The sequence below is a fragment of the Triturus cristatus genome, chromosome 1_1, assembly GCF_964204655.1.
Source record: "Triturus cristatus chromosome 1_1, aTriCri1.1, whole genome shotgun sequence".
Taxonomy (NCBI): domain Eukaryota; kingdom Metazoa; phylum Chordata; class Amphibia; order Caudata; family Salamandridae; genus Triturus; species Triturus cristatus.
The window spans coordinates 841,641,641-841,660,737 of NC_140579.1; positions in this window are offsets into that span (position 1 = coordinate 841,641,641).

The window sequence follows — 19,097 nt, forward strand, 5'->3', positions numbered from 1 at the left end:
GTAGGTGCTGGGTGAAGAGAGGCGGTAGGTGCCAGGGGAAGGAGGTGGTAGGTGCTGGGGGTAAAGAGAGGTGGTAGGTGCTGGGGTAAAGAGAGGTGGTAGGTGCTGGGGTAAAGAGAGGTGGTGGGTGCTAGGGCGAGGAGAGGTGGTAGGTGCTGGGATGAAGAGAGGTGGTTGGCGCTGCGGTGAAGAGAGGCGGTAGTTACTGGGGTCATGAGAGGCGGTAGGTGCTGGGGTAAAGAGAAGTGGTAGGTGCTGGGGTAAAGAGAGATGGTAGGTGCTAGGGCGAGGAGAGGTGGTAGGTGCTGGGGTGAAGAGAGGTGGTAGGTGCTGCGGTGAAGAGAAGTGGTAGGTGGTATGTGCTAGGGTGAAGAGAGGTGGTAGGTGCTAGGGTGAAGAGAGGTGGTAGGTGCTGGAGTGAAGAGAGGTGGTAGATGCTGGAGGTGCTGGGGTGAAGAGAGGCGGTAGGTGCTGGGGTAAAGAGAGGCGGTAGTTGCTGTGGTCATGAGAGGCGGTAGGTGCTGGGGTAAAGAGAGGTGGTAGGTGCTAGGGCGAGGAGAGGTGGTAGGAGCTGGGGTGAAGAGAGGCAGTAGTTGCTGTGGTCATGAGAGGCGGTAGGTGCTGGGGTATAGAGAGGCGGTAGGTGCTTGTGTGAGTAGAGGTGGTAGGTGCTGGGATGAAGTCAGGTGCTAGGGTGCAGAGAGTTGGCAGGTGCTGGTGTGAAGAGATGTGGCTGGTGCTGGGGTGAAGAGAGGTGGTAGGTGCTGGGGTGAAGAGAGGGGGTAGGTGCTGGGGTGAAGAGAGGTGGGTAGTGCTGGGGTGAAAAAATGTGGTAAGTGCTGGGGTAAAGAGAGGTGGTAGTCGCTGGGGTGAAAAAAGGTGGTAGGTGCTGGGGTGAAGAGAGGTGGCAGATGCTGGTGTGAAGAGATGTGGTAGGTGCTGGGGTGAAGAGAGGTGGTAGGTGCTGGGGTCACGAGAGTTGGTAGGTGCTGGAGTGAAGAAATGTGGTGGGTGCTGGGGTGAAGAGAGGTGGTAGGTGCTGGGGTGAACAGATGTGGTAGGTGCTGGGGTGAAGAGAGGTGGCAGATGCTGGAGGTGCTGGGGTGAAGAGAGGCAGTAGGTGCTGGAGTGAAGAGAGGCGGTAGGTGCTGGGGTGAAGAGAGGCGGTAGGTGCTGGGGTGAAGAGAGGCGGTAGGTGCCTGGGGAAGGAGGTGGTAGGTGCTGGGGTAAAGAGAGGTGGTAGGTGCTGGGGTAAAGAGAGGTGGTAGGTGCTAGGGCGAGGAGAGGTGGTAGGTGCTGGGGTGAAGAGAGGTGGTTGGCGCTGCAGTGAAGAGAGGCGGTAGTTGCTGGGGTCATGAGAGGCGGTAGGTGCTGGGGTAAAGAGAAGTGGTAGGTGCTGGGGTAAAGAGAGATGGTAGGTGCTAGGGCGAGGAGAGGTGGTAGGTGCTGGGGTGAAGAGAGGTGGTAGGTGCTGCTGAGAAGAGAAGTGGTAGGTGGTATGTGCTAGGGTGAAGAGAGGTGGTAGGTGCTGGGGTGAAGAGAGGTGGTAGGTGCTAGAATGAAGAGAGGTGGTAGATGCTGGAGGTGCTGGGGTAAAGAGAGGCGGTAGGCGCTGGGGTGAAGAGAGGCGGTAGGTCCTGGGGTGAAGAGAGGTGGTAGGTGCTGGGGTGAAGAGAGGGGGTAGGTGCTGGGGTGAAGAGAGGCGGTAGGTTCCTGCGGAAAGAGGGGGTAGGTGCTGGGGTAAAGAGAGGTGGTAGGTGCTGGGGTAAAGAGAGGGGGTAGGTGCTGGGGTAAAGAGAGGGGGTAGGTGCTAGGGCGAGGAGAGGTGGTAGGAGCTGGGGTGAAGAGAGGCGGTAGTTGCTGTGGTCATGAGAGGTGGTAGGTGCTGGGGTAAAGAGAGGCGGTAGGTGCTGGGGTGAAGAGAGGCGGTAGGTGCTGGGGTGAAAAGAGGGGGTAGGTGCTGGGTTAAAGAGATGTGGTAGGTGCCTGGGGAAAGAGGTGGTAGGTGCTGCGGTAAAGAGAGGTGGTAGGTGCTGGGGTGAAGAGAGGTGGTAGGTGCTGGAGTGAAGAGAGGTGGTAGATGCTGGAGGTGCTGGGGTGAAGAGAGGCAGTAGGTGCTGGAGTGAAGAGAGGCGGTAGGTGCTAGGGTGAAGAGAGGCGGTAGGTGCTGGGGTGAAGAGAGGGGGTAGGTGCTGGGTGAAGAGAGGCGGTAGGTGCCAGGGGAAGGAGGTGGTAGGTGCTGGGGTAAAGAGAGGTGGTAGGTGCTGGGGTAAAGAGAGGTGGTAGGTGCTAGGGCGAGGAGAAGTGGTAGGTGCTGGGATGAAGAGAGGTGGTTGGCGCTGCGGTGAAGAGAGGCGGTAGTTGCTGGGGTCATGAGAGGCGGGAGGTGCTGGGGTAAAGAGAAGTGGTAGGTGCTGGGGTAAAGAGAGATGGTAGGTGCTAGGGCGAGGAGAGGTGGTAGGTGCTGGGGTGAATAGAGGTGGTAGGTGCTGCGGTGAAGAGAAGTGGTAGGTGGTATGTGCTAGGGTGAAGAGAGGTGGTAGGTGCTGGGGTGAAGAGAGGTGGTAGGTGCTGGAGGTGCTGGGGTGAAGAGAGGCGGTAGGTGCTGGGGTAAAGAGAGGCGGTAGTTGCTGTGGTCATGAGAGGCGGTAGGTGCTGGGGTAAAGAGAGGTGGTAGGTGCTAGGGCGAGGAGAGGTGGTAGGAGCTGGGGTGAAGAGAAGCAGTAGTTGCTGTGGTCATGAGAGGCGGTAGGTGCTGGGGTATAGAGAGGCGGTAGGTGCTTGTGTGAGTAGAGGTGGTAGGTGCTGGGATGAAGTCAGGTGCTAGGGTGCAGAGAGTTGGCAGGTGCTGGTGTGAAGAGATGTGGCTGGTGCTGGGGTGAAGAGAGGTGGTAGGTGCTGGGGTGAAGAGAGGGGGTAGGTGCTGGGGTGAAGAGAGGTGGGTAGTGCTGGGGTGAAAAAATGTGGTAAGTGCTGGGGTAAAGAGAGGTGGTAGTCGCTGGGGTGAAAAAAGGTGGTAGGTGCTGGGGTGAAGAGAATTGGCAGATGCTGGTGTGAAGAGATGTGGTAGGTGCTGGGGTGAAGAGAGGTGGTAGGTGCTGGGGTCACGACAGTTGGTAGGTGCTGGAGTGAAGAAATGTGGTGGGTGCTGGGGTGAAGAGAGGTGGTAGGTGCTGGGGTGAACAGATGTGGTAGGTGCTGGGGTGAAGAGAGGTGGCAGATTCTGGAGGTGCTGGGGTGAAGATAGGCAGTAGGTGCTGGAGTGAAGAGAGGCGGTAGGTGCTGGGGTGAAGAGAGGCGGTAGGTGCTGGGGTGAAGAGAGGGGGTAGGTGCTGGGGTGAAGAGAGGCGGTAGGTGCCTGGGGAAGGAGGTGGTAGGTGCTGGGGTAAAGAGAGGTGGTAGGTGCTGGGGTAAAGAGAGGTGGTAGGTGCTAGGGCGAGGAGAGGTGGTAGGTGCTGGGGTGAAGAGAGGTGGTTGGCACTGCAGTGAAGAGAGGCGGTAGTTGCTGGGGTCATGAGAGGCGGTAGGTGCTGGGGTAAAGAGAAGTGGTAGGTGCTGGGGTAAAGAGAGATGGTAGGTGCTAGGGCGAGGAGAGGTGGTAGGTGCTGGGGTGAAGAGAGGTGGTAGGTGCTGCGGTGAAGAGAAGTGGTAGGTGGTATGTGCTAGGGTGAAGAGAGGTGGTAGGTGCTGGGGTGAAGAGAGGTGGTAGGTGCTGGAGTGAAGAGAGGTGGTAGATGCTGGAGGTGCTGGGGTAAAGAGAGGCGGTAGGCGCTGGGGTGAAGATATGCGGTAGGTCCTGGGGTGAAGAGAGGTGGTAGGTGCTGGGGTGAAGAGAGGGGGTAGGTGCTGGGGTGAAGAGAGGCGGTAGGTTCCTGCGGAAAGAGGGGGTAGGTGCTGGGGTAAAGAGAGGTGGTAGGTGCTGGGGTAAAGAGAGGGGGTAGGTGCTAGGGCGAGGAGAGGTGGTAGGAGCTGGGGTGAAGAGAGGCAGTAGTTGCTGTGGTCATGAGAGGTGGTAGGTGCTGGGGTAAAGAGAGGCGGTAGGTGCTGGGGTGAAGAGAGGCGGTAGGTGCTGGGGTGAAGAGAGGGGGTAGGTGCTGGGTTAAAGAGAGGTGGTAGGTGCCTGGGGAAAGAGGTGGTAGGTGCTGGGGTAAAGAGAGGTGGTAGGTGCTGGGGTGAAGAGAGGTGGTAGGTGCTGGAGTGAAGAGAGGTGGTAGATGCTGGAGGTGCTGGGGTGAAGAGAGGCGGTAGGTGCTGGGGTGAAGAGAGGTGGTTGGTGCTGCGGTGAAGAGAGGCGGTAGTTGCTGGGGTCATGAGAGGTGGTAGGTGCTGGGGTAAAGAGAAGTGGTAGGTGCTGGGGTAAAGAGAGATGGTAGGTGATAGGGCGAGGAGAGGTGGTAGGTGCTAGGGTGAAGAGAGGTGGTAGGTGCTGCGGTGAAGAGAAGTGGTAGGTGTTAGGGTGAAGAGAGGTGGTAGGTGCTGGGGTGAAGAGAGGTGGTAGGTGCTGGAGTGAAGAGAGGTGGTAGGTGCTGGAGTGAAGAGAGGTGGTAGATGCTGGAGGTGCTGGTGTGAAGAGAGGCGGTAGGTGCTGGGGTAAAGAGAGGCGGTAGGTGCTGGGGTGAAGAAAGGCGGTAGGTGCTGGGGTGAAGAGAGGCGGTAGGTGCTGGGGTGAAGAGAGGGGGTAGGTGCTGGGGTAAAGAGAGGCCGTAGGTGCCTGGGGAAAGAGGTGGTAGGTGCTGGGGTAAAGAGAGGTGGTAGGTGCTGGGGTAAAGAGAGGTGGTAGGTGCTAGGGCGAGGAGAGGTGGTAGGAGCTGAGGTGAAGAGAGGTGGTTGGTGCTTGGGTGAAGAGGGGCGGTAGTTGCTGGGGTCATGAGAGGCGGTAGGTGCTAGGGTAAAGAGAAGTGGTAGGTGCTGGGGTAAAGAGCGGAGATAGGTGCTAGGGCGAGGAGAGGTGGTAGGTGCTGGGGTGAAGAGAGGTTGTAGGTGCTGCAGTGAAGAGAAGTGGTAGGTGCTAGGGTGAAGAGAGGTGGTAGGTGCTGGGGTGAAGAGAGGTTGTAGGTGCTGGGGTGAAGAGGGGTTGTAGGTGCTGGGGTGAAGAGAGGTGGTAGGTGCTGGGGAGAAGAGTGGTGGTAGGTGTTGGGGTGAATGGGTGAGGAGAAGCAGTAAGTGCTGGGGTGAAGAGAGGTGGTAGGTGCTGGGGTGAAGAGAGGTGGTAGATGCTGGGTTGAACGGGAAAGGAGTGGCGGTAGGTGCTGGGGTGAAGAGAGGCGGTAGGTGCTGGGGAGAAGAGAGGTGGTAGGTGCTGAGGTGTAGAGGTTGTAGGTGCTGGGGTGAAAGGAGGTTATAGGTGCTGCGGTGAACAGAGGTGGTAGGTGCTGGGGTGAAGAGAGGCGTTAGGTGCTTGTGTGAAGAGAGGTGGTAGGTGCTGGGATGAAGACAGGTGCTAGGGTGAAGAGAGTTGGCAGGTGCTGGTGTGAATAGATGTGGCTGGTGCTGGGGTGCAGAGAGGTGGTAGGTGCTGGGGTGAAGAGAGGTGGGTAGTGCTGGGGTGAAAAAATGTGGTAAGTGCTGGGGTAAAGAGAGGTGGTAGGCGCTGGGGTGAAAAGAGGTGGTAGGTGGTGCTATGAAGAGAGGTGGTTCGTGGTAGGTGCTATGGTGAAGAGAGGTTGCAGGTGCTGGTGTGAAGAGATGTGGTAGGTGTTGGGGTGAAGAGAGGTGGTAGGTGCTGGGGTCACAAGAGTTGGTAGGTGCTGGAGTGAAGAAATGTGGTAGGTGCTGGGGTGAAGAGAGGTGGTAGGTGCTGGGGTGAACAGAGGTGGTAGGTGCTGGGGTGAAGAGAGGTGGCAGATGCTAGAGGTGCTGGGGTGAAGAGAGGCGGTACGTGCTGGGGTGAAGAGAGGCGGTAGGTGCTGGGGAGAAGAGAGGTGGTAGGTGCTGAGGTGTAGAGAGGCGGTAGGTGCCTGGAGAAGGAAGTGGTAGTTGATGGGGTAAAGAGAAATGGTAGGTGCTGGGGTAAAGAGAGGTGGTAGGTGATAGGGCGAGGAGAGTTTGTAGGTGCTGGGGTGAAAAGAGGTGGTTGGTGCTGCAGTGAAGAGAGGCGGTAGTTGCTGGGGTCATGAGAGGCGGTAGGTGTTGGGGTAAAGAGAAGTGGTAGGTGCTGGGGTAAAGAGAAGTGGTAGGTGCTGGGGTGAAGAGAGGCGTTAGGTGCTTGTGTGAGGAGAGGTAGTAGGTGCTGGGATGAAGACAGGTGCTAGGGTGAAGAGAGTTGGCAGGTGCTGGTGTGAAGAGATGTGGCTGGTGCTGGGGTGCAGAGAGGTGGTAGGTGCTGGGGTGAAGAGAGGTGGGTAGTGCTTGTGTGAGGAGAGGTGGTAGGTGCTGGGATGAAGACAGGTGCTAGGGTGAAGAGAGTTGGCAGGTGCTGGTGTGAAGAGATGTGGCTGGTGCTGGGGTGCAGAGAGGTGGTAGGTGCTGGGGTGAAGAGAGGTGGGTAGTGCTGGGGTTAAAAAATGTGGTAAGTGCTGGGGTAAAGAGAGGTGGTAGGCGCTGGGGTGAAAAGAGGTGGTAGGTGGTGCCATGAAGAGAGGTGGTTCGTGGTAGGTGCTATGGTGAAGAGAGGTTGCAGGTGCTGGTGTGAAGAGATGTGGTAGGTGTTGGGGTGAAGAGAGGTGGTAGGTGCTGGGGTCACAAGAGTTGGTAGGTGCTGGAGTGAAGAAATGTGGTAGGTGCTGGGGTGAAGAGAGGTGGTAGGTGCTGGGGTGAACAGAGGTGGTAGGTGCTGGGGTGAAGAGAGGTGGCAGATGCTAGAGGTGCTGGTGTGAAGAGAGGCGGTAGGTGCTGGGGTGAAGAGAGGCAGTATGTGCTGGGGTGAAGAGAGGCAGTAGGTGCTGGGGTGAAGAGAGGGGGTAGGTGCTGGGGTGAAGAGAGGCGGTAGGTGCCTGGGGAAGGAGGTGGTAGTTGATGGGGTAAAGAGAAGTGGTCGGTGCTGGGGTAAAGAGAGGTGGTAGGTGATAAGGAGAGGTTGTAGGTGCTGGGGTGAAAAGAGGTGGTTGGTGCTGCAGTGAAGAGAGGCGGTAGTTGCTGGGGTCATGAGAGGCGGTAGGTGTTGGGGTAAAGAGAAGTGGTAGGTGCTGGGGTAAAGAGAGATGGTAGGTGCTAGGGCGAGGAGAGGTGGTAGTTGCTGGGGTGAAGAGAGGTGGTAGGTGCTGCGGTGAAGAGAAGTGGTAGGTGGTAGGTGCTAGGTTGAAGAGAGGCGATAGGTGTTGGGGTGAAGAGAGGCGGTAGGTGCTGGGGTGAAGAGAGGGGGTAGGTGCTGTGGTGAAGAGAGGCGGTAGGTGCCTGGGGAAAGAGGTGGTAGGTGCTGGGGTAAAGAGAGGTGGTAGGTGCTGGGGTAAAGAGAGGTGGTAGGTGCAAGGGCGAGGAGAGGTGGTACAACCTGGGGTGAAGAGATGTGGCTGGTGCTGGGGTGAAGAGAGGCGGTAGTTGCTGGGGTCATGAGAGGCGGTAGGTGCTGGGGTAAAGAGAAGTGGTAGGTGCTGGGGTAAAGAGAGGTGGTAGGTGGTAGGTGCTAGGACGAGGAGAGGTGGTAGGTGCTGGGGTAAAGAGAGGTGGTAGGTGCTGCGGTGAAGAGAAGTGGTAGGTACTAAGGTGAAGAGAGGTGGTAGGTGCTGGGGTGAAGAGAGGTTGTAGGTGCTGGGGTGAAGAGAGTTGGTAGGTGCTGGGGTGAAGAGTGGTAGTAGGTGTTGGGGTGAATGGGTGAAGAGAAGCAAAGTGCTGGGGTGAAGAGAGGTGGTAGGTGCTGGGGTAAAGACAGGTGGTAGATGCTTGGTTGATCGGGTAAGGATTGGCGGTAGGTGCTGGGGTGAAGAGAGACGGTAGGTGCTGGGGAGAAGAGAGGTGGTAGGTGCTGAGGTGTAGAGGTTGTAGGTGCTGGGGTGAAGGGAGGTTATAGGTGCTGGGGTGAAGAGAGGTTGTAGGTGCTGGGGTGAACAGAGGTGGTAGGTGCTGGGGTGAAGAGAGGCGTTAGGTGCTTGTGTGAGGAGAGGTGGTAGGTGCTGGGATGAAGACAGGTGCTAGGGTGAAGAGAGTTGGCAGGTGCTGGTGTGAAGAGATGTGGCTGGTGCTGGGGTGCAGAGAGGTGGTAGGTGCTGGGGTAGAGAGGTGGTAGGCGCTGGGGTGAAAAGAGGTGGTAGGTGGTGCCATGAAGAGAGGTGGTTGGTGGTAGGTGCTATGGTGAAGAGAGGTTGCAGGTGCTGGTGTGAAGAGATGTGGTAGGTGCTGGGGTGAAGAGAGGTGGTAGGTGCTGGGGTTAAGAGAGGTGGTAGGTGCTGGGGTCACAAGAGTTGGTAGGTGCTGGAGTGAAGAAATGTGGTAGGTGCTGGGGTGAAGAGAGGTGGTAGGTGCTGGGGTGAACAGAGGTGGTTGGTTCTGGGGTGAAGAGAGGTGGCAGATGCTAGAGGTGCTGGGGTGAAGAGGCAGTAGGTGCTGGGGTGAAGAGAGGCGGTAGGTGCTTGGGTGAAGAGAGGCAGTAGGTGCTGGGGTGAAGAGAGGGGGTAGGTGCCTGGGGAAGGAGGTGGTAGGTGCTGGGGTAAAGAGAGGTGGTAGGTGCTGGGGTAAAGAGAGGTGGTAGGTGGTAGGGCGAGGAGAGGTGGTAGGTGCTGGGGTGAAAAGAGGTGGTTGGTGCTGCGGTGAAGAGCGGCGGTAGTTGCTGGGATCATGAGAGGCAGTAGGTGCTGGGGTAAAGAGAAGTGGTAGGTGCTGGGGTGAAGAGAGGTGGTAGGTGCTGCGGTGAAGAGAAGTGGTAGGTGCTAGGTGCTAGGGTGAAGTGAGGTGGTAGGTGCTGGGGTGAAGAGAGGTTGTAGGTGCTGTGGTCATGAGAGGCGGTAGGTGCTGGGGTAAAGAGAAGTGGTAGGTGCTGGGGTAAATAGAGGCGGTAGGTGCTGGGGTGAAGAGAGGCGGTAGGTGCTGGGGTGAAGAGAGGCGGTAGGTGCTGGGGTGAAGAGAGGCGGTAGGTGCTGGGGTGAAGAGAGGGGGTAGGTGCTGGGGTGAAGAGAGGCGGTAGGTGCCTGGGGAAAGAGGTGGTAGGTGCTGGGGTAAAGAGAGGTGGTAGGTGCTGGGGTAAAGAGAGGTGGTAGGTGCGAGGGCGAGGAGAGGTGGTTGGTGCTGGGGTGAAGAGAGGCGGTAGTTGCTGGGGTCATGAGAGACAGTAGGTGCTGGGGTAAAGAGAAGTGGTAGGTGCTGGGGTAAAGAGAGGTGCTAGGTGCTAGGGCAAAGAGAGGTGCTAGGTGCTAGGGCAAGGAGAGGTGGTAGGTGCTGGGGTGAAGAGTGGTGGTAGCTGTTGGGGTGAATGGGTGAAGAGAAGCAGTAAGTGCTGAGGTGAAGAGAGGTGGTAGGTGCTGGGGTGAAGACAGGTGGTAGATGCTGGGTTGAACGGGTAAGGAGTGGCGGTAGGTGCTGGGGTGAAGAGAGGCGGTAGGTGCTGGGGAGAAGAGAGGTGGTAGGTGCTGAGGTGTAGAGGTTGTTGGTTGCTGGGGTGAATAGAGGTTATAGGTGCTGAGGTGAAGAGAGGTTGTAGGTGCTGGGGTGAACAGAGGTGGTAGGTTCTGGGGTGAAGAGAGGCAGTAGGTGCTTGTGTGAGGAGAGGTGGTAGGTGCTGGGATGAAGACAGGTGCTAGGCTGCAGAGAGGTGGTAGGTGCTGGGGTAAAGAGAGGCGGTAGGTGCTGGGGTAAAGAGAGGCGGTAGGTGCTGGGGTGAAGAGAGGCGGTAGGTGCCTGGGGAAAGAGGTGGTAGGTGCTGGGGTAAAAAGAAGTGGTAGGTGCTGGGGTAAAGAGAGGTGCTAGGTGCTAGGGCAAAGAGAGGTGCTAGGTGCTAGGGCAAGGAGAGGTGGTAGGTGCTGGGGTGAAGAGAGGTGGTAGGTGCTGGAGTGAAGAGAGGTGGTAGGTGCTGGGGTGAAGAGTGGTGGTAGCTGTTGGGGTGAATGGGTGAAGAGAAGCAGTAAGTGCTGAGGTGAAGAGAGGTGGTAGGTGCTGGGGTGAAGACAGGTGGTAGATGCTGGGTTGAACGGGTAAGGAGTGGCGGTAGGTGCTGGGGTGAAGAGAGGCGGTAGGTGATGGGGAGAAGAGAGGTGGTAGGTGCTGAGGTGTAGAGGTTGTTGGTTGCTGGGGTGAATAGAGGTTATAGGTGCTGAGGTGAAGAGAGGTTGTAGGTGCTGGGGTGAACAGAGGTGGTAGGTTCTGGGGTGAAGAGAGGCAGTAGGTGCTTGTGTGAGGAGAGGTGGTAGGTGCTGGGATGAAGACAGGTGCTAGGCTGCAGAGAGGTGGTAGGTGCTGGGGTGAAGAGAGGTGGCAGATGCTGGTGTGAAGAGATGTGGTAGCTGCTGGGGTGAAGAGAGGTGGTAGGTGGTGGGGTCACGAGAGTTGGTAGGTGCTGGAGTGAAGAAATGTGGTAGGTGCTGGGGTGAAGAGAGGTGGTAGGTGCTGGGGTGAACAGAGGTGGTAGGTGCTGGGGTGAAGAGAGGTGGCAGATGCTGGAGGTGCTGGGGTAAAGAGAGGCAGTAGGTGCTGGAGTGAAGAGAGGCGGTAGGTGCTAGGGTGAAGAGAGGGGGTAGGTGCTGGGTGAAGAGAGGCGGTAGGTGCCAGGGGAAGGAGGTGGTAGGTGCTGGGGTAAAGAGAGGTGGTAGGTGCTGGGGTAAAGAGAGGTGGTAGGTGCTAGGGCGAGGAGAGGTGGTAGGTGCTGGGATGAAGAGAGGTGGTTGGCGCTGCGGTGAAGAGAGGCGGTAGTTGCTGGGGTCATGAGAGGCGGTAGGTGCTGGGGTAAAGAGAAGTGGTAGGTGCTGGGTTAAAGAGAGATGGTAGGTGCTAGGGCGAGGAGAGGTGGTAGTTGCTGGGGTGAAGAGAGGTGGTAGCTGCGGTGAAGAGAAGTGGTAGGTGGTATGTGCTAGGGTGAAGAGAGGTGGTAGGTGCTGGGGTGAAGAGAGGTGGTAGATGCTGGAGGTGCTGGGGTGAAGAGAGGCGGTAGGTGCTGGGGTAAAGAGAGGCGGTAGTTGCTGTGGTCATGAGAGGCGGTAGGTGCTGGGGTAAAGAGAAGTGGTAGGTGCTGGGGTAAAGAGAGGCGGTAGGTGCTGGGGTGAAGAGAGGCGGTAGGTGCTGGGGTGAAGAGAGGGGGTAGGTGCTGGGGTGAAGAGAGGCGGTAGGTGCCTGGGGAAAGAGGTGGTAGGTGCTGGGGTAAAGAGAGGTGGTAGGTGCTGGGGCAAAGAGAGGTGGTAGGTGCTAGGGCGAGGAGAGGTGGTAGGAGCTGGGGTGAAGAGAGGTGGTTGGTGCTGGGGTGAAGAGAGGCGGTAGTTGCTGCGGTCATGGGAGGCGGTAGGTGCTGGGGTAAAAAGAATTGGTAGGTGCTGGGGTAAAGAGAGGTGGTAGGTGTTGGGGTGAATGTGTGAAGAGAAGCAGTAAGTGCTGGGGTAAAGAGAGGTGGTAGGTGCTGGGGTGAAGAGAGGTGGTAGATGCTGCGGTGAAGAGAAGTGGTAGGTGGTAGGTGCTAGGGTGAAGAGAGGTGGTAGGTGCTGGGGTGAAGAGAGGTGGTAGGTGCTGGAGTGAAGAGGGGTGGTAGATGCTGAGGTGCTGGGGTGAAGAGAGGCGGTAGGTGCTGGGGTAAAGAGAGGCGGTAGGTGCTGGGGTGAACAGAGTCAGTAGGTGCTGAGGTGAAGAGAGGCGGTAGGTGCTGGGGTAAAGAGAGGCGGTAGTTGCTGTGGTCATGAGAGGCGGTAGGTGCTGGGGTAAAGAGAAGTGGTAGGTGCTGGGGTAAAGAGAGGCGGTAGGTGCTGGGGTGAAGAGAGGGGGTAGGTGCTGGGGTGAAGAGAGGCGGTAGGTGCCTGGGGAAAGAGGTGGTAGGTGCTGGGGTAAAGAGAGGTGGTAGGTGCTGGGGCAAAGAGAGGTGGTAGGTGCTAGGGCGAGGAGAGGTGGTAGGTGCTGGGGTGAAGAGAGGTGGTAGGTGCTGCGGTGAAGAGAAGTGGTAGGTGCTAGGTGCTAGGGTGAAGTGAGGTGGTAGGTGCTGGGGTGAAGAGAGGTTGTAGGTGCTGTGGTCATGAGAGGCGGTAGGTGCTGGGGTAAAGAGAAGTGGTAGGTGCTGGGGTAAAGAGAGGCGGTAGGTGCTGGGGTGAAGAGAGGCGGTAGGTGCTGGGGTGAAGAGAGGCGGTAGGTGCTGGGGTGAAGAGAGGGGGTAGGTGCTGGGGTGAAGAGAGGCGGTAGGTGCCTGGGGAAAGAGGTGGTAGGTGCTGGGGTAAAGAGAGGTGGTAGGTGCTGGGGTAAAGAGAGGTGGTAGGTGCGAGGGCGAGGAGAGGTGGTTGGTGCTGGGGTGAAGAGAGGCGGTAGTTGCTGGGGTCATGAGAGACAGTAGGTGCTGGGGTAAAGAGAAGTGGTAGGTGCTGGGGTAAAGAGAGGTGCTAGGTGCTAGGGCAAAGAGAGGTGCTAGGTGCTAGGGCAAGGAGAGGTGGTAGGTGCTGGGGTGAAGAGTGGTGGTAGCTGTTGGGGTGAATGGGTGAAGAGAAGCAGTAAGTGCTGAGGTGAAGAGAGGTGGTAGGTGCTGGGGTGAAGACAGGTGGTAGATGCTGGGTTGAACGGGTAAGGAGTGGCGGTAGGTGCTGGGGTGAAGAGAGGCGGTAGGTGCTGGGGAGAAGAGAGGTGGTAGGTGCTGAGGTGTAGAGGTTGTTGGTTACTGGGGTGAATAGAGGTTATAGGTGCTGAGGTGAAGAGAGGTTGTAGGTGCTGGGGTGAACAGAGGTGGTAGGTTCTGGGGTGAAGAGAGGCAGTAGGTGCTCGTGTGAGGAGAGGTGGTAGGTGCTGGGATGAAGACAGATGCTAGGCTGCAGAGAGGTGGTAGGTGCTGGGGTGAAGAGAGGTGGCAGATGCTGGTGTGAAGAGATGTGGTTGCTGCTGGGGTGAAGAGAGGTGGTAGGTGCTGGGGTCACGAGAGTTGGTAGGTGCTGGAGTGAAGAAATGTGGTAGGTGCTGGGGTAAAGAGAGGTGGTAGGTGCTGGGGTGAACAGAGGTGGTAGGTGCTGGGGTGAAGAGAGGTGGCAGATGCTGGAGGTGCTGGGGTAAAGAGAGGCAGTAGGTGCTGGAGTGAAGAGAGGCGGTAGGTGCTAGGGTGAAGAGAGGCGGTAGGTGCTGGGGTGAAGAGAGGGGGTAGGTGCTGGGTGAAGAGAGGCGGTAGGTGCCAGGGGAAGGAGGTGGTAGGTGCTGGGGTAAAGAGAGGTGGTAGGTGCTGGGGTAAAGAGAGGTGGTAGGTGCTAGGGCGAGGAGAGGTGGTAGGTGCTGGGATGAAGAGAGGTGGTTGGCGCTGCGGTGAAGAGAGGCGGTAGTTGCTGGGGTCATGAGAGGCGGTAGGTGCTGGGGTAAAGAGAAGTGGTAGGTGCTGGGTTAAAGAGAGATGGTAGGTGCTAGGGCGAGGAGAGGTGGTAGGTGCTGGGGTGAAGAGAGGTGGTAGCTGCGGTGAAGAGAAGTGGTAGGTGGTATGTGCTAGGGTGAAGAGAGGTGGTAGGTGCTGGGGTGAAAAGAGGTGGTAGATGCTGGAGGTGCTGGGGTGAAGAGAGGCGGTAGGTGCTGGGGTAAATTGAAGTGGTAGGTGCTGGGGTAAAGAGAGGCGGTAGGTGCTGGGGTGAAGAGAGGCGGTAGGTGCTGGGGTGAAGAGAGGGGGTAGGTGCTGGGGTGAAGAGAGGCGGTAGGTGCCTGGGGAAAGAGGTGGTAGGTGCTGGGGTAAAGAGAGGTGGTAGGTGCTGGGGCAAAGAGAGGTGGTAGGTGCTAGGGCGAGGAGAGGTGGTAGGAGCTGGGGTGAAGAGAGATGGTTGGTGCTAGGGTGAAGAGAGGCGGTAGTTGCTGCGGTCATGGGAGGCGGTAGGTGCTGGGGTAAAAAGAATTGGTAGGTGCTGGGGTAAAGAGAGGTGGTAGGTGTTGGGGTGAATGGGTGAAGAGAAGCAGTAAGTGCTGGGGTAAAGAGAGGTGGTAGGTGCTGGGGTGAAGAGAGGTGGTAGATGCTGCGGTGAAGAGAAGTGGTAGGTGGTAGGTGCTAGGGTGAAGAGAGGTGGTAGGTGCTGGGGTGAAGAGAGGTGGTAGGTGCTGGAGTGAAGAGGGGTGGTAGATGCTGGAGGTGCTGGGGTGAAGAGAGGCGGTAGGTGCTGGGGTAAAGAGAGGCGGTAGGTGCGGGGGTGAACAGAGTCAGTAGGTGCTGAGGTGAAGAGAGGCGGTAGGTGCTGGGGTAAAGAGAGGCGGTAGTTGCTGTGGTCATGAGAGGCGGTAGGTGCTGGGGTAAAGAGAAGTGGTAGGTGCTGGGGTAAAGAGAGGCGGTAGGTGCTGGGGTGAAGAGAGGCGGTAGGTGCTGGGGTGAAGAGAGGCGGTAGGTGCTGGGGTGAAGAGAGGGGGTAGGTGCTGGGGTGAAGAGAGGCGGTAGGTGCCTGGGGAAAGAGGTGGTAGGTGCTGGGGTAAAGAGAGGTGGTAGGTGCTGGGGCAAAGAGAGGTGGTAGGTGCTAGGGCGAGGAGAGGTGGTAGGAGCTGGGGTGAAGAGAGGCGGTAGTTGCTGGGGTCATGAGAGGCGGTAGGTGCTGGGGTAAAAAGAAGTGGTAGGTGCTGGGGTAAAGAGAGGTGGTAGGTCCTAGGGCGAGGAGAGGTGGTAGGTGCTGGGGTGAAGAGAGGTGGTAGGTGCTGCGGTGAAGAGAAGTGGTAGGTGCTAGGTGCTAGGGTGAAGTGAGGTGGTAGGTGCTGGGGTGAAGAGAGGTTGTAGGTGCTGGGGTGAAGAGAGGTGGTAGGTGCTGTGGTACAGAGTGGTTTTAGGTGTTGGGGTGAATGGGTGAAGAGAAGCAGTAAGTGCTGGGGTAAAGAGAGGTGGTAAGTGCTGGGGTGAAGAGAGGTGGTAGATGCTGCGGTGAAGAGAAGTGGTAGGTGGTAGGTTCTAGGGTGAAGAGAGGTGGTAGGTGCTGGGGTGAAGAGAGGTGGTAGGTGCTGGAGTGAAGAGAGGTTGTAGATACTGGAGGTGCTGGGGTGAAGAGAGGCGGTAGGTGCTGGGGTAAAGAGAGGCGGTAGGTGCTGGGGTGAACAGAGTCAGTAGGTGCTGGGGTGAAGAGAGGCGGTAGGTGCTGGGGTGAAGAGAGGGGGTAGGTGCTGGGGTGAAGAGAGGCGGTAGGTGCCTGGGGAAAGAGGTGGTAGGTGCTGGGGTAAAGAGAGGTGGTAGGTGCTGGGGTAAAGAGAGGTGGTAGGTGCGAGGGCGAGGAGAAGTGGTTGGTGCTGGGGTGAAGAGAGGCGGTAGTTGCTGGGGTCATGAGAGGCGGTAGGTGCTGGGTTAAAGAGAAGTGGTAGGTGCTGGGGTAAAGAGAGGTGGTAGGTGCTGGGGTGAAGAGTGGTGGTAGCTGTTGGGGTGAATGGGTGAAGAGAAGCAGTAAGTGCTGGGGTGAAGAGAGGTGGTAGGTGCTGGGGTGAAGACAGGTGGTAGATGCTGGGTTGAATGGGTAAGGAGTGGCGGTAGGCGCTGGGGTGAACAGAGGCGGTAGGTGCTGGGGAGAAGAGAGGTGGTAGGTGCTGAGGTGTAGAGGTTGTTGGTTGCTGGGGTGAATAGAGGTTATAGGTGCTGAGGTGAAGAGAGGTTGTAGGTGCTGGGGTCAAGAGAGGTGGTAGGTGCTGGGGTGAAGAGAGGCGGTAGGTGCTGGGGTGAAGAGAGGGGGTAGGTGCTGGGGTGAAGAGAGGCGGTAGGTGCCTGGGGAAAGAGGTGGTAGGTGCTGGGGTAAAGAGAGGTGGTAGGTGCTGGGGTAAAGAGAGGTGGTAGGTGCGGGGGCGAGGAGAGTTGGTTGGTGCTGGGGTGAAGAGAGGCGGTAGTTGCTGGAGTGAAGAGAGGTTGTAGATACTGGAGGTGCTGGGGTGAAGAGAGGCGGTAGGTGCTGGGGTAAAGAGAGGCGGTAGGTGCTGGGGTGAACAGAGTCAGTAGGTGCTGGGGTGAAGAGAGGCGGTAGGTGCTGGGGTGAAGAGAGGGGGTAGGTGCTGGGGTGAAGAGAGGCGGTAGGTGCCTGGGGAAAGAGGTGGCAGGTGCTGGGGTAAAGAGAGGTGGTAGGTGCTGGGGTAAAGAGAGGCGGTAGGTGCTGGGGTGAACAGAGTCAGTAGGTGCTGGGGTGAAGAGAGGCGGTAGGTGCTGGGGTGAAGAGAGGGGGTAGGTGCTGGGGTGAAGAGAGGCGGTAGGTGCCTGGGGAAAGAGGTGGTAGGTGCTGGGGTAAAGAGAGGTGGTAGGTGCTGGGGTGAAGAGAGGCGGTAGTTGCTGGGGTCATGAGAGGCGGTAGGTGCTGGGTTAAAGAGAAGTGGTAGGTGCTGGGGTAAAGAGAGGTGGTAGGTGCTGGGGTGAAGAGTGGTGGTAGCTGTTGGGGTGAATGGGTGAAGAGAAGCAGTAAGTGCTGGGGTGAAGAGAGGTGGTAGGTGCTGGGGTGAAGACAGGTGGTAGATGCTGGGTTGAATGGGTAAGGAGTGGCGGTAGGTGCTGGGGTGAACAGAGGCGGTAGGTGCTGGGGAGAAGAGAGGTGGTAGGTGCTGAGGTGTAGAGGTTGTTGGTTGCTGGGGTGAATAGAGGTTATAGGTGCTGAGGTGAAGAGAGGTTGTAGGTGCTGGGGTCAAGAGAGGTGGTAGGTGCTGGGGTGAAGAGAGGCGGTAGGTGCTGGGGTGAAGAGAGGGGGTAGGTGCTGGGGTGAAGAGAGGCGGTAGGTGCCTGGGGAAAGAGGTGGTAGGTGCTGGGGTAAAGAGAGGTGGTAGGTGCTGGGGTAAAGAGAGGTGGTAGGTGCGGGGCGAGGAGAGGTGGTTGGTGCTGGGGTGAAGAGAGGCGGTAGTTGCTGGGGTCATGAGAGACGGTAGGTGCTGGGGTAAAGAGAAGTGGTAGGTGCTGGGGTAAAGAGAGGTGCTAGGTGCTAGGGCAAAGAGAGGTGCTAGGGCAAGGAGAGGTGGTAGGTGCTGGGGTGAAGAGAGGTGGTAGGTGCTTGGGTGAAGAGGTGGTAGGTGCTGGGGTGAAGAGTGGTGGTAGCTGTTGGGGTGAATGGGTGAAGAGAAGCAGTAAGTGCTGAGGTGAAGAGAGGTGGTAGGTGCTGGGGTGAAGACAGGTGGTAGATGCTGGGTTGAACGGGTAAGGAGTGGCGGTAGGTGCTGGGGTGAAGAGAGGCGGTAGGTGCTGGGGAGAAGAGAGGTGGTAGGTGCTGAGGTGTAGAGGTTGTTGGTTGCTGGGGTGAATAGAGGTTATAGGTGCTGAGGTGAAGAGAGGTTGTAGGTGCTGGGGTGAACAGAGGTGGTAGGTTCTGGGGTGAAGAGAGGCAGTAGGTGCTTGTGTGAGGAGAGGTGGTAGGTGCTGGGATGAAGACAGGTGCTAGGCTGCAGAGAGGTGGTAGGTGCTGGGGTGAAGAGAGGTGGCAGATGCTGGTTTGAAGAGATGTGGTAGCTGCTGGGGTGAAGAGAGGTGGTAGGTGCTGGGGTCACGAGAGTTGGTAGGTGCTGGAGTGAAGAAATGTGGTAGGTGCTGGGGTGAAGAGAGGTGGTAGGTGCTGGGGTGAACAGAGGTGGTAGGTGCTGGGGTGAAGAGAGGTGGCAGATGCTGGAGGTGCTGGGGTAAAGAGAGGCAGTAGGTGCTGGAGTGAAGAGAGGCGGTAGGTGCTAGGGTGAAGAGAGGCGGTAGGTGCTGGGGTGAAGAGAGGGGGTAGGTGCTGGGTGAAGAGAGGCGGTAGGTGCCAGGGGAAGGAGGTGGTAGGTGCTGGGGTAAAGAGAGGTGGTAGGTGCTGGGGTAAAGAGAGGTGGTAGGTGCTAGGGCGAGGAGAGGTGGTAGGTGCTGGGATGAAGAGAGGTGGTTGGCACTGCGGTGAAGAGAGGCGGTAGTTGCTGGGGTCATGAGAGGCGGTAGGTGCTGGGGTAAAGAGAAGTGGTAGGTGCTGGGTTAAAGAGAGATGGTAGGTGCTAGGGCGAGGAGAGGTGGTAGGTGCTGGGGTGAAGAGAGGTGGTAGCTGCGGTGAAGAGAAGTGGTAGGTGGTATGTGCTAGGGTGAAGAGAGGTGGTAGGTGCTGGGGTGAAGAGAGGTGGTAGATGCTGGAGGTGCTGGGGTGAAGAGAGGCGGTAGGTGCTGGGGTAAAGAGAAGTGGTAGGTGCTGGGGTAAAGAGAGGCGGTAGGTGCTGGGGTGAAGAGAGGCGGTAGGTGCTGGGGTGAAGAGAGGGGGTAGGTGCTGGGGTGAAGAGAGGCGGTAGGTGCCTGGGGAAAGAGGTGGTAGGTGCTGGGGTAAAGAGAGGTGGTAGGTGCTGGGGTAAAGAGAGGTGGTAGGTGTTGGGGTGAATGGGTGAAGAGAAGCAGTAAGTGCTGGGGTAAAGAGAGGTGGTAGGTGCTGGGGTGAAGAGAGGTGGTAGATGCTGCGGTGAAGAGAAGTGGTAGGTGGTAGGTGCTAGGGTGAAGAGAGGTGGTAGGTGCTGGGGTGAAGAGAGGTGGTAGGTGCTGGAGTGAAGAGGGGTGGTAGATGCTGGAGGTGCTGGGGTGAAGAGAGGCGGTAGGTGCTGGGGTAAAGAGAGGCGGTAGGTGCTGGGGTGAACAGAGTCAGTAGGTGCTGAGGTGAAGAGAGGCGGTAGGTGCTGGGGTAAAGAGAGGCGGTAGTTGCTGTGGTCATGAGAGGCGGTAGGTGCTGGGGTAAAGAGAAGTGGTAGGTGCTGGGGTAAAGAGAGGCGGTAGGTGCTGGGGTGAAGAGAGGCGGTAGGTGCTGGGCTGAAGAGAGGCGGTAGGTGCTGGGGTGAAGAGAGGGGGTAGGTGCTGGGGTGAAGAGAGGCAGTAGGTGCCTGGGGAAAGAGGTGGTAGGTGCTGGGGTAAAGAGAGGTGGTAGGTGCTGGGGCAAAGAGAGGTGGTAGGTGCTAGGGCGAGGAGAGGTGGTAGGAGCTGGGGTGAAGAGAGGCGGTAGTTGCTGGGGTCATGAGAGGCGGTAGGTGCCAGGGGAAGGAGGTGGTATGTACTGGGGTAAAGAGAGGTGGTAGGTGCTGGGGTGAAGAGAGGTGGCAGATGCTGGAGGTGCTGGGGTAAAGAGAGGCAGTAGGTGCTGGAGTGAAGAGAGGCGGTAGGTGCTGGGGTG